We start from the raw sequence: 12,849 nt of genomic DNA, 5'->3' as shown, positions 1-12,849 counted from the left end.
ATCCTCCCAGGCTGTCGGATCAGAGTCCTAGCTTTCTGGCTCAACCATGAAAATTATTATTGTAAGCAAGACTATAGGGAAACGGGTCAGAATACCAAAGCTCGGGCTTCCCTGGTGGCACAGTGGTTGAGAATCCGCCTGCCAATGCAGGGGACACAGGTTCAAGCCCTGATCCGGGAAGATCCCACATGCTGCAGAGCAACTAAGCCCATGTGCCACAATTACTGAGCCTGCGAGCCACAACTACTGAAGCCCACAAGCCTAGAACCCGTGCTCCGCCACAAGAGAAGCCACCGCAATGAGAAGCCCGCACACGGCAATGAAGAGTAGCCCTTGCTCGCCGCAACTAGAGAAAAACCGCGCGCAGCAACGAAGACCCAACATAGCCAAAGATAAAGAAAGAATACCAAATGTCATAAAAAAGTTTCTAGTACTTTCCAGGAGGACCCACTAACAAACAACTGACATTCCCAATCCCCGTCTTAAACGATCCTGCAAGCAAGAGGTACGGATACCATAGTTATTTTCATGGTGAGACAGACTTCTACAACTATTTAAAAATACTATTTCACTGAGACTTTACACAGACTCACCCTGGCCTTTTACCCAAAGTTGTTGTAATTGGTGAGGTTTTACAGTCTTGCCACGTATTCTGGAAACATCAGCCGGGACCTGCAACAGAGAACAATACAGACAGAAAACCTTACACATAAGAGGCACTCAGAAAAAAAAATCATTTGTCTAATTAAATGGAATGATGGAGCCATGCAAACTGGCCTGGACCCTCTGTTTCCGCTAATGGGGTTGATCCATCAGTGTGATTTCCCAGGAACTCGCTTAATAAAATGATTTAAAATATAGGGAGGAGAAAAGATATTGATCACTCTAATGCTCAACAAAAGAAGGCTAGTTCAAAACATTACAGAACATAAAGGCAGTAGACTTTTAGGCAGTTAGTCAAAACGATAAACACAGTAGCAGCAGAGGAAATAATACATGATATGGTGCTTTGTGAAAGAAGCAATATACAAAAATATATGCCATTTGTTATTACAATGGCAAAAAATACACAAATAACAGAAAACTAAAATTCATACAAATTAAAGTACTTGGGTAATGAGAGTATAGAGTTTTTCCCCCTTTCTACAACGCTATGTTCTTTTTATAATTCTTTTTCTAATTTATTTATTTATTTATTTTGGCTGCGGTTGGGTCTTTGTTGCTGCGCGTGGGCTTCCTCTAGTTGCGGCGAGCGGGGGCTGCTCTTCCTTCGGGTGAGCGGGCTTCTCACTGCGGTGGCTTCTCTTGTTGCAGAGCACGGGCTCTAGGCACGCGAGCTTCAGTAGTTGTGGCACGTGGGTTCAGTAGTTGTGGCTCGTGGGCTCTAGAGCGCAGGCTCAGTAGTTGTGGTGCACGGGCTTAGCTGCTCCGCGGCATGTGGGATCTTCCCGGACCAGGGCTCTACCCTGTGTCCCCTGCATTAGGAGGTGGATTCTCAACCACTGCGCCACCAGGGAAGTCCCCTCTTTTTATAATTTAAACACATTTCAAGCAGGTATAAAAGGAGATGAATCCAGAAAACAAGGCTCACTGAGCTTAAATAACATGACTTAAGGTCAATAGTGAAACCCAATGTAGACTCTCCTAATTCTATGCACAAGACTCCCAGTCAATAATGTCGCCTCTGTGCTTATATCCAAAACCACCTGGATGCTTCGGAAAGCCAGGTTCCCTTGAAATTTTCCACGATTTGTTTTAATCGGTCATTTCCCATGGATTTTCTTCACCTCATTAGCTCTCCAACAGGCCAGCTGCAGGATGAGGTCGTCTGCCCGTGACGAGAACCAGAGGCGGTTCCCCCCGCCACACACCCACCCACACACATGCTCCTCCCAGAGCCCCTGGGACTGCCTGTCGCCACCAGGCAGGGCTGTCACGATGCAGGTCACGTTTCCTGTCTTGCAGCTCACAGACAGATGGTTGGCGGGGCCTTGGCTTGGACAGAACACGTGAGCCCCGGGGTGCCCGCAGACGTGGGGGCTCCCACCGCCCGCCGGAGGACCTGCCTCAAAGGCTCCCTAGATACTCCCAGGAGACCATGGGCTCAGGGCACAGTGCTCACACCTAAGGCTCCTCTTCCCCTCCATCCCAACCCAGAAAAGCATAGAGTTCGGGCCTTCACACGGGGCCCCTGACACGTACCCAGCTGCCTTCAGGGGGGCCTCATGACAGTTGGACTTCAGAATGTCTCTGGAGGTGCCTGCTTCTGGGGTGGAAAGGGCTATGCTGAGTTCTTCCAGAACCTTCCACAGCCATAGCGGGGAAGCACTCTCTAGTCCATTTTAATACCAAAATCTACTCTGGGTTCATTACAACAAGCATGGATGATCTAGTATTGTAACCACCTCTGTGCTCTCTCTAAGCCACCTGTTATTCCGTCTGCAACTGCACTCCCCTCCAAAAAATAATTTGAAAGCGTTTAGTCAAACAAATGATGTTAAAGCAAGAATTCGTCCTTTTCCTCGTTTTTTAATTCATCAAAGACACACTGAGGTAACTACCAATCAGAGCTTCAAATCAACATGAGATACCAGGGCCACAGAACTGAGAGGCCTTCACTCCAACCAAAAGCAGAAGAGATTGGATTTGAAGTTGACTTTGCCTCGTTCGGCTTTGGGAAATTCTTTTTTTTTGCGGTACACGGGCCTCTCACTGCTGTGGCCTCTCCTGTTGCGGAGCACAGGCTCCAGACGCGCAGGCTCAGCGGCCATGGCTCACGGGCCCAGCCGCTCCGCGGCACGTGGGATCCTCCCGGACCTGGGCACGAACCCGTGTCCCCTGCATCGGCAGGCAGACTCTCAACCACTGCACCACCAGGGAAGCCCGGGAAATATTAATAATGGATAAACACCATACTAGGCAGTCCCTTCAAGCTCAGGAACCCCAAGCTGGGAATCATGGCTGCAGGGGGTGGGGAATAAATGCAACACATAGTCCTTGACTTTGAGAAGCCAGGAAAACAACAAATAAATCCACACCAAACAATTAACTATGTGAGTAGCTCCCAACCCTTGTCCATTGCTGTTCTAATGTGGCTACCCATGAGGTTTTCAACCCTAAAGAGAATGATAGCGAATGTGTGCCATCCCTTGGGTGAACAGAGAAGACACTTCATAAATACTTGTCAAATAAACGAGCGGTGACCTGCATTTTTTTAAAGACTCTTAATTTTTACAGCACACACTCCCAGGCAAGACTTCTAGAACGTGATCTCACCAAGACCTCTAAATGCCAAATTAATCAAAGAAGTTGAGTGCAGCTGCTGTTCCAGGACGCTGGTGAGACTTGAGGTGACAAGGCTGGGAGCGACTTGGGGGAGGAGCTCACCCTAAGGTGGTCTCTTCCCCGTAAATGCTTATTCATTCTCTTCTCTGGAAGATGTTTCCCCATCTTTGAACCCTTATTGGGCAAGACTGCGGTTACTACTCAGCTGGAAACCAGTGCCACACCGATTAAATGCCAAAAGTTTTAGAACAGAGATCATTAAGGGTTGGAATAGTGAGGGTGGGAACCTATAGAACAGTGAAGGATGTCGTGGGGTAGACCGAGAGGAAAGGAGAAGGCATTCTTGATGGGAGACCCAAAGACCCACAGACAGAAATTAGGTGAAATGTTTGGAAAACTACACAGAAACTGGCCAAGCCATAGCAGGGAGGGTTTAGACAGCACGCTTACTGATTCCAACCTAAATCATCTGCAAAGTCACATCAACATGGATCCTACATTCCATCTAGCATGGTAACCCTTAATTATATAAAACCTTGGACCTTTTTTTTTTTTTTTTGCGGTACATGGGCCTCTCACTGCCGTGGCCTCTCCCGTTGTGGAGCACAGGCTCTGGACGCACAGGCTCAGCGGCCACGGCTCATGGGCCCAGCCGCTCCGCGGCATGTGGGATCTTCCTGGACCGGGGCACGAACCCGCGTCCCCTGCATCGGCAGGCGGACTCTCAACCACTGCGCCACCGGGGAAGCCCAAAACCTTGGACCTTTTTTAAAAAAGTGAATCATACAGGAATACCCTGGCGGTCCAGTGGTTAGGACTCGGCGCTTTCAATGCCAGGGCCCGGGTTCAATCCCTGGTCAGGGAACTAAGATCCAGCAAGCTGCGCAGCCCAGCCAAAAAAAAGAAAAAAAGAAAAAAGAGTCATATATTTGTCAACCACTAGGAATATAAGCTACTTAAGAGTTTGGTAACATCTCACACTTTTTTCTACCCACCACAAAACTTATTTCCTTGAGGGCAAAACCCTTGACAACTGTATCAGTCAGGAAATGCTGAAAGTTTTAGAGCAGTGGACTGGACTGCTCCGAGGAGGAGGTGGGGAAGAATCTGGAAGCAGTGGGTAACAAGGATGGGAGGAAGAAAAGGCAGGATGTTCAGAGAACAATACAATTCACAGGGAGAGAAACGCAATCTTCCTGGAGACACAAAATGTGCTCCGACGTTAGGCGGTGGCGTTTCCTGACATCATACCTGCTGCTATTCCCAGAACAGAAGAGAAGCTAAAATAACTAAATAAAAGGCTTTGCTTGAGTCCCCACGGCACGGGACTCAGAGCCTTCCTTATTAAAGGAAATTTGAAAATTCCAACCTTGCCTTTCCTGGGGTTATATCGGGGCTCATAGGGTGACCAACCATCCAGATTTCAAAGGACTGATGGGCTCCTTGGAGGCAAAACTTTGGGTTTTAATTGGAACAGATCTGGGCACACCAGGATGGGTGGGTCTCTCCACATCACATCATTCACATGAACGGAAGCTGACTTATTCGTGCACAGAGCTTTGCTAGAATTTTCCATTATCCAGACTGAATGATGGGCGCCATAATCCCAGTCCCTCCACAGGCTTAGGAATCTCGAAGGTCAGGTTAGTACCTTGCTACCCAACGAGTGACCTATGACCTTGCAGCAAGGGCTCCACCTAGCAGCCCCCGGGGCAGGGGTGAGCCTGGTAGAGATTCAGAATCTCAGGCCCTGCCCCGACGTGAAGAATCAGAACCCACATGTAAGCAGACAGAGGGACTGGAATAATGGCACCCACCGTTCAACCCCGAGGGGCAGGAGGTTTAGGGATAAAATTCGTTCCTTAAGTGGTCCGTGCGTCTGCACATGTGCTATGTCTTTTCTCATTTCAGTTATCAGGGGAAACCATCCAAAAGTGGTGCTGAGGGAATTACAGCTTTTTATTAGCAATGACAGCATCCCGCTGCAGGAAGGCCACGGGGGATCCTGCCTCAAGAGTCATCTTAGGGGCTTCCCTGGTGGCGCAGTGGTTGAGAATCTGCCTGCCAATGCGGAGGACACGGGTTCGAGCCCTGGTCTGGGAGGATCCCACATGCCGCGGAGCAACTAGGCCCGTGAGCCACAACTACTGAGCCTGCATGTCTGGAGCCTGTGCTCCGCAACAGGAGAGGCCGCGATAGTGAGAGGCCCGCGCACCGCGATGAAGAGTGGCCCCCGCTCGCCGCAACTAGAGAAAACCCTCGCACAGGAACGAAGACCCAACACGGCAAAAATAAATAAATTAATTAATAAACTCCTACTCCAACATTTTCTAAAAAAAAAAAAAAACAAAAAGAGTCATCTTGTTTCCTCTCTTCAATCTCTTCTCCAGACTTCGAGAAAGAGCCTGCAACAGGCCAGAACAACATTTCAGATTCAGTGGTCGCTTGGTTTATTAGGGCAGCATTTCTCAGCTGCAGCACTGTTCACATTCTGTGCCGGATCGTTCCTTGTTGGGGCAAGGGGGGCGCTGCCCCGTTCATGGGAGGATGTCTAGCAGCATCCCTGGCCTCTGCACACTGGATGCCAGTAGCAGCCCGTCCCAGCTGTGACAACTAGTAATGTCTCCTAAGGGGCCAAACAGCCCGCAGTTGAGTACCACCAACTCAGACAAAGAAAAGATTAGGGCAACGAGAACTGAGAGGACAGATCAGGGCGCTCTGCCTGCCGGGGAGTTCGTTCAAGTCTCGAAAACTAGGCCAGGCTGATCCCTGCAGGCTCCTGGAGAAAACCAGCTGGGTGACCTAAGGCCCAGCCCATGTCCACGGTGACACTGTCTGCAATGACATTAATGAAGATGAGCATCCCCACTGCCCTTGGCTCATGCCGCCTGCCCCCCCCACTTACAGCTACTCTTCATTAGTATTTAACCACAGAGACAAGGAAGGCCTTTCTGCCTTCTTAGTAGAGTGCCATGCTGAATGATATCAGAGGATTTCTAACAGCATTGTTAAAAAAAAAAAAAGACTGGGTAGTTTCTGTTAGAATCACCATAGTCAACCATCTGGCCGAGTCCTCAGCCCTAGTAACAAGGCATAAAGCCCTGGGCACTGGCAGCTCCATCCCCTACTTTTGGCAGTGCTGTCTACTGTCTGAGTGGCCCCAGAAAACTTGGGGACAGGGGAGAAGCTCCCACCTCTACCTCCTGGCCAGCCTGAGCCTCACCCTTGCTCAAGGAACGTAGAGAAGGAACGACTCTATTTTGTTCATTTGAAGATGCATGAACCACCACCCCACCCCCAGTTTGGCATTTCGGAAATCTGATTCATCTCGCAACGTTACACTTGCCGTCGGCCAGGTGGCAGGTGGGAAGCAGCCATCACGGCCTGATCAGGCTCCAACATTGGAAGCACAGGCATGAGATTCTCAGTAGGGCCTTGGAAGTTGGGAAGGAACAGAGGGGGACCCTTCTGGCCCCTGGGAGAGAGACGGTCATGGAGCACGGGTGAGGAGGTGGGAGTGACATTCCTGAAGGAAGCAGAGGCGGCCAGTCCTACATCCACACTCAAAATGTGGCCCCTGGACCGGCAACAGCAGCATCACCCGAGGTCTTGCAAGACATGCACATTCTCAGGCTCCACCCCAGACGTACTGAACCACAAGCCCTGAGAATGGGGTCCAGCAACCTGTGTTTCCACAAGCCTTTCAGGATATTCTGATGATGCCCAAGCTGAAGAAGCACTCCTCTATATTTTTGGCTTAAATCTATAAAGTTGGCTTAAATCAAGAGATTAGCACCAATGGCTTTTATTTGTTTTATGGATTCTTTTAAGAAATGCTACATCAGGGCTTCCCTGGTGGTGCAGTGGTTAAGAATCCTCCTGCCAATGCAGGGGACACAGGTTCGAACCCTGGTCTGGGAAGATCCCACATGCCACGGAGCAACTAAGCCCGTGTGCCACAACTACTGAGCCTGTGCTCTAGAGCCCGTGAGCCACGGCTACTGAGCCCATGTGCCCCAACTACTGAAGCCCATGCGCCACAACTACTGAAGCCTGCGCTCCTAGAGCCTGTGCTCCACAACAAGAGAAGCCACTGCAGTGAGAAGGCTGCGCACCCCAATGAAGAGTAGCCGCCGCTCGCCGCAACTAGAGAAACCCTGTGCGCAACAACGAAGACTCAACGCAGCCAAAAATAAATAAATTAAATAAATAAATAAATTTTAAAAAAAGAAAGAAAGAAAGAAATGCTACATCAGCAACACTCTAAATGAGGACTAAACTGTATGAGAAAAAAAAAATACTACCTAGGGCTTCCCTGGTGGCACAGTGGTTGACAGTCTGCCTGCCGATGCAGGGGACACAGGTTCGTGCCCCGGCCGGGAAGATCCCACATGCCATGGAGCGGCTGGGCCCGTGAGCTATGGCCGTTGAGCCTCCGCGTCCGGAGCCTGTGCTCCGCAACGGGAGAGGCCACAACAGAGAGAGGCCCACGTACCGCAAAAAAAAAAAAAAAAAAAAAAAACTACCTAAATACTCTTGACTTGAGAAGTCAAATATGAAGAAGTGTCACAAAATGATTCTTCTTCCAGTTAATTTTAATTATATTGCCTTTATATCTATTCATAACATATCTGTGTATATGTACATTTTCCTTTATGTGTATGTAATAATAGAAAATGAAGCATAAATGAGTTCTTTTAATAAGTAAAACTTAAAATTTCTAACTATAAGCAAGTCTTATAGTTTGGGGCAGTATCTTCCTCTTTTTCTTTCTCGGTGGTTCACAAAATAACAGCGCCTCCTCGAGATGATGGAGTCTTAGGTTCAATAGAATGCATGTTCTCTTAGCTAATGTTGCTTGGTCTAACTGAAATCTCTTGTGATACAGTTTAATCCGTTTCTTCAGCAAGGCTAGACCACAGTTAGTCACCATCTTCTATGCAAGGATGTGTCCTACACTCAAAGATGATAAATGGGGGCTTCCCTGGTGGTGCAGTGGTTGAGAGTCCGCCTGCCGATGCAGGGGACGTGGGTTCGTGCCCTGGTCTGGGAGGATCCCACATGCCGCGGAGCGGCTGGGCCCGTGAGCCATGGTTGCTGAGCCTGCGCGTCCAGAGCCTGTGCTCCGCAACGGGAGAGGCCACAGCAGTGAGAGGCCCGCGTACCGAAAAAAAAAAAAAGATGATAAATGGGCCTTTTCTCAGCCTTATTTTCCTCCATGAGGCTCTTGCTCTGAGCCCCGCATCAGTCCCAATCCTCTCAGCATCGCTGTGGCTTTCCTTGGATGCTCCTCCTCAATTACAGGGCACCTACAGTCAAGTATGGGGTAAGCTGCCAGGCTAAGTTGGACATCTGGATGACAGCTGTGCACTGCTGCAGAGGCCGGCTTCAACCCTTGAAAATGAACTGAGTTAGGGTATCCGCAAGGGCCTGTGAACCCAGAAACAAAGCCCCCTGTAGGACCTAGCACCCCAGAGTTCTCAAGTAAGTCGGGAAACCAAAGAAGGCAGCTAGCACATCAGCACGAGAAGCAGCCCTTGGTGACATTCAGGCTGCCAGTCGGCAGCTCCTGGAACTTTCAACCAGACTTCTCTCTCAGGGCCTGCGTGAGCTCTGAAGTCCCTTGGTAATCTGACAGAAATTGACTAGAGGCTAAAATCATTGCTTTGCAGCCAGATAAAAACAACCTAGAGGGAAACAGGATAGGAGCCTGGTGGCTTACATGACACAAGAAGCAGCAGGGGGCTTAGCCCTCTGGCCTGGCCTCTGGAAGCAAGCCCAGCCCAGAGAGAGAGACACGCCCTTCTTTTTCTTTGGGCATCAGAGAATCAGAAAGTTCAGCTGCAAAGATGGATTTAAGGAGGCATCCAAACGGAATGATGTCTCGGCGTTGAGCACCTTACAACACGGTGGCTTTAAATGCTTAGAGGTGATGTTCACCATTCATTGAATGAAAGGGTCCCAGATAAGGGTGTAGATCTTGGGATCAGCATACGAAAACTTAAATAACTTGCAACATGTAATTTATTTGTTTTCACTTGCGGGCGGTCGGGGGGGTGGGGGGGGGGGTGGTGAAGGGGACGGGTGTTTGTTGTGCTGTTTGGTGGGCTGTGTCTTCCCTACGAGAATGAAAGTTCCAAAACACAGTGTTCAGCCTCGAATCACCAGCCCCTAAAGAAATGAACCTAAAAAAAAAGACAAACAAAAAACACTTCCCTGGCAGTCCAATGATTAAGATCCTGCACTCCCAATGATTCAGGGGCACAGGTTTGATCCCTGGTCGAGGAAGGCCCTGCACGCCACGTGGCATGGCCAAAAAAAAAAAAAAGAAGGAAGGAAATGAACCTGCACAGGTGGTGGTGCTCAAAAATAAATCTGCTGAATTCACTAGTGACTCCATTGGTTCAAAGCCCTCCTTCTAGCTTAGACTGAAGTTCTCAACTGGTCAGGCTGGGGAGAGGGGCGGAAAGGGCAGGGAGATATATCAGCATCACCTCGGGAATTTGTGTGAATTACATGCAATAGCTAACACTTTACCTTGCAGAGGGTACCATTTTAAATACTTAACCCTCATCTGATCTTCACAACAACTAATGAGGCTAGTGACTGATACCATGCCCACTTTACAGATAAAGAGATGGGGGCATGCCCCCATACTAATGATTACAGTGTCTGAGATACATCTCGACTGGCAAGGTCCTGTAATTGAGGATAACTGCCGTGGCGACACCGCTGGGGGTGGGAGGGCCACAAATCCTTCAATGCGTCAGGGCAGAGACACAGTGGAGAGCCACCGCCTTGGCTTATCTAAGTCAATGACTGAACCAAATCAGTGGTCATCTGCTGAGTTGGGACGTGGCACATCCAAAAGGACAAGCATCCCCTACAACATCCCCCAGATGTGGATGTGTGCGCTCTTCTTGAACCCCACCTATGACGGGGACCCTACCGCCAACCTAGTGAAGGTGTTACATCTCTCCCCACAGAATTTCTACACAGTAGGCCCAGCTTTGCCTCTGGAGGCTCCTACATCTCTTTCCTGTGACCTAAAGGCAGCATTCAGTTCATCCCAACTCTTCCCTCTTCCAACCTAAACATGGGTTTTTCCAACTGTTCTCCCAATGACCTGGCCCAGGTCCCTCACCACCCACACTGGTTCCCTCAAGGTGTGGTACGTCTGAAGAAACACCCTCTCAGAGAGCTCCCGGCCCTGCCTGCCCTGCTAGTGTCACAAAGCTTCCATCCATGCAGGCTTGTTGATTCTTCTTATGTTTTCCCTCATCGTTTTCCAATTTGGAAAATACCAAAAAGAATAAAAAAGAAAAAAAAATCGTCCCATATATTTCTGGGTATGTGTTTGTGTGTGTGTGTATATATATATATGTACATGTGTATATGTGGGTATGTATGTAGGTATACATACACCTATATACACATATACATATATACACGTGTATATATGTATATAGGTGTGTATATGTATGTATTCACACACCTATATACACACCTATACACACAGCTACATATGCATGTACACATGTACATATGTACACATGTGTATATTTATATACGTGTATATAGGTGTGTATGTATGTACATTTGTTTATATACATGCATACACATTTATATATCCACGTGTGTATATTCACATATCTATGTTTATATACATATATACACACAAACATGTGTATACATATAATTTAAATTATATAATGCTATATATTTGTATGCATTACTTATATAATTTCAAATTTATAAATATAAATTGATTTATATGAAAATTATACAATTATTATTTACTATTACAATATTGCATAATTATTATATTATTGTACAGAACAATCACATTATTTTATTCTATACATATATATATATCTAATTCCACAGCTTCTTTTTCTTACCATAGACGTCTCCCAAGCTGGTCCGTATGACATTACCTCTTCCTTCTTGTTCATGCTGTGTGGGATTCCACTGTGGAGATGAGCTGTATTTTAACTGATTGGTCCCCTCCTGGAGGACTTCTAGGATGTTTCTAATCTCTTGCAAGTATCGACAATGCACTAGTGATTACACTTGTGCCTCTATCCTGAAGTGTGGATGAGGATACTTCCCCAGGATCCATTCCTGGAAGTGCAAGCTGGGTCCTCAGGTGTGTGCAGGTTTTCTCTTGACAGATGTCAGCAAATGACACTTCTGAAAGAGCTCTCCAAATTCCACTTGCGTTATCAGTGAGTGGGAATTCTTTTTCTTTTCCAAATATGGTAGGGAATAACAGCACTTCATTGATAACCTTCCCCCAATGTTTGGGGCCCTCCTATGTGTTAATGTGCCAGCTGTGTCCCCAGAGAAACATGGGGTTCAGTGGTTGAGGGCACAAGCCCTAGGGTTTTCACCCTGCCTCTACCTCTTATTGACGGTGCCTCGATTTCTCCATCTATAAAATGGGAGAACTCAGAGCTGCCATGAGGCAGGAATGGTACAGGTACAGCACTTAGCACAGAACCCTTGCCCCCCTCTTTAAATGTAAGCTAGTCCGTGGAATTCCATACATCCTACACGAGCCATCTCCTTCTCTCACTTCTCCCAACCACCAATTCACCTCTGGTTCTCCCACTATTCTTTGTTTTTTTGTCTTCTTCCTTAATCCTCTTGATCTTCCTGACTACACTCTTTTTTTCTTATTCTGGCAGCCCATCTTTTTTTAAAAATTGAAGTATAGTTGATTTGCAATGTTGTATTAGTCTCTGCTACACAGCAAAGTTATTTAGTTATACACACATACACATGTGTGTGTGTGTATATATATATATATACATACATATATATACATACATATATACATACATTCTTTTTCATATTCTTTTCCATTCTAGTTTATCACAGGATATTGAATATAGTTCCCTATGCTATACAATAGGACCTTGTTGTTTATCCATTCTATATCTAATAGTTTGCATCTGCTAACTCCAAACTCCCAATCCATCCGTCCCCCTTGACAACCACAAGTCTGTTCTCTAAGTCTGTGAGTCTGTTTCTGTTTCGTAGATAAGGTCATATGTGTTGTACCTTAGATTCCACACATAAGTGATATCATAGGGTATTTATCTTTCTCTTTCTGACTTACTGCACTTAGTATGATAATCTTTAGGCCCATCCATGTAGATCCTGGCAGCCCCTCTTTATGTGCTGATCCCCTTCCCTCTGTTTTGACCCACAACTACCTGGGATGTTGCCCCTGTGGGTAGCTCTGAAGCCCACCCAGCTTGCCCAAGCACCAGGCCCACTTGGTGAATGCCTTGTTAAAATCCCATGGTATCATGTCCACAGCACATCTACCAGTCAACTAAGCCAATGGAGAAAACTGATGGATGACACCAGTGCAGCTTCTCCCCTGTAGCACACAAACCATCTATAGAGTAATCTGCTCCACGAACACACCCCGGGACTGGCAATAAATTAACAAGTGTTGGTTTGAAGTCTTTCTTTACTATATGGAAAACACAGACTAAGGTGAACGTCCCTTGTCTTTTGCCATAACCTCCCTTCCTTGTGTTCTTCTAAAAT

General features: G+C 47.3%; 1 protein-coding gene across 2 annotated transcripts in view; it reads right to left on the bottom strand.

Moving 5' to 3' along the window:
• The window catches only part of SLC39A11 (solute carrier family 39 member 11), a 376,354-nt gene that overhangs the window by 299,776 nt on the left and 63,729 nt on the right, over positions 1-12,849 (bottom strand). For both annotated transcript variants that reach the window (XM_060081466.1, XM_060081467.1), the window contains exon 2: positions 594-672. The gene's annotated coding sequence lies outside the window, so the exon portion shown is untranslated. The remainder of the gene's footprint in view (positions 1-593; positions 673-12,849) is intronic.

This window comes from Mesoplodon densirostris, chromosome 18 (genome assembly GCF_025265405.1).
Source record: "Mesoplodon densirostris isolate mMesDen1 chromosome 18, mMesDen1 primary haplotype, whole genome shotgun sequence".
Taxonomy (NCBI): Eukaryota; Metazoa; Chordata; class Mammalia; order Artiodactyla; family Ziphiidae; genus Mesoplodon; species Mesoplodon densirostris.
Note: the sequence above shows the minus strand (reverse complement) of the source record. Positions and strands in the feature narration are given on the sequence as shown.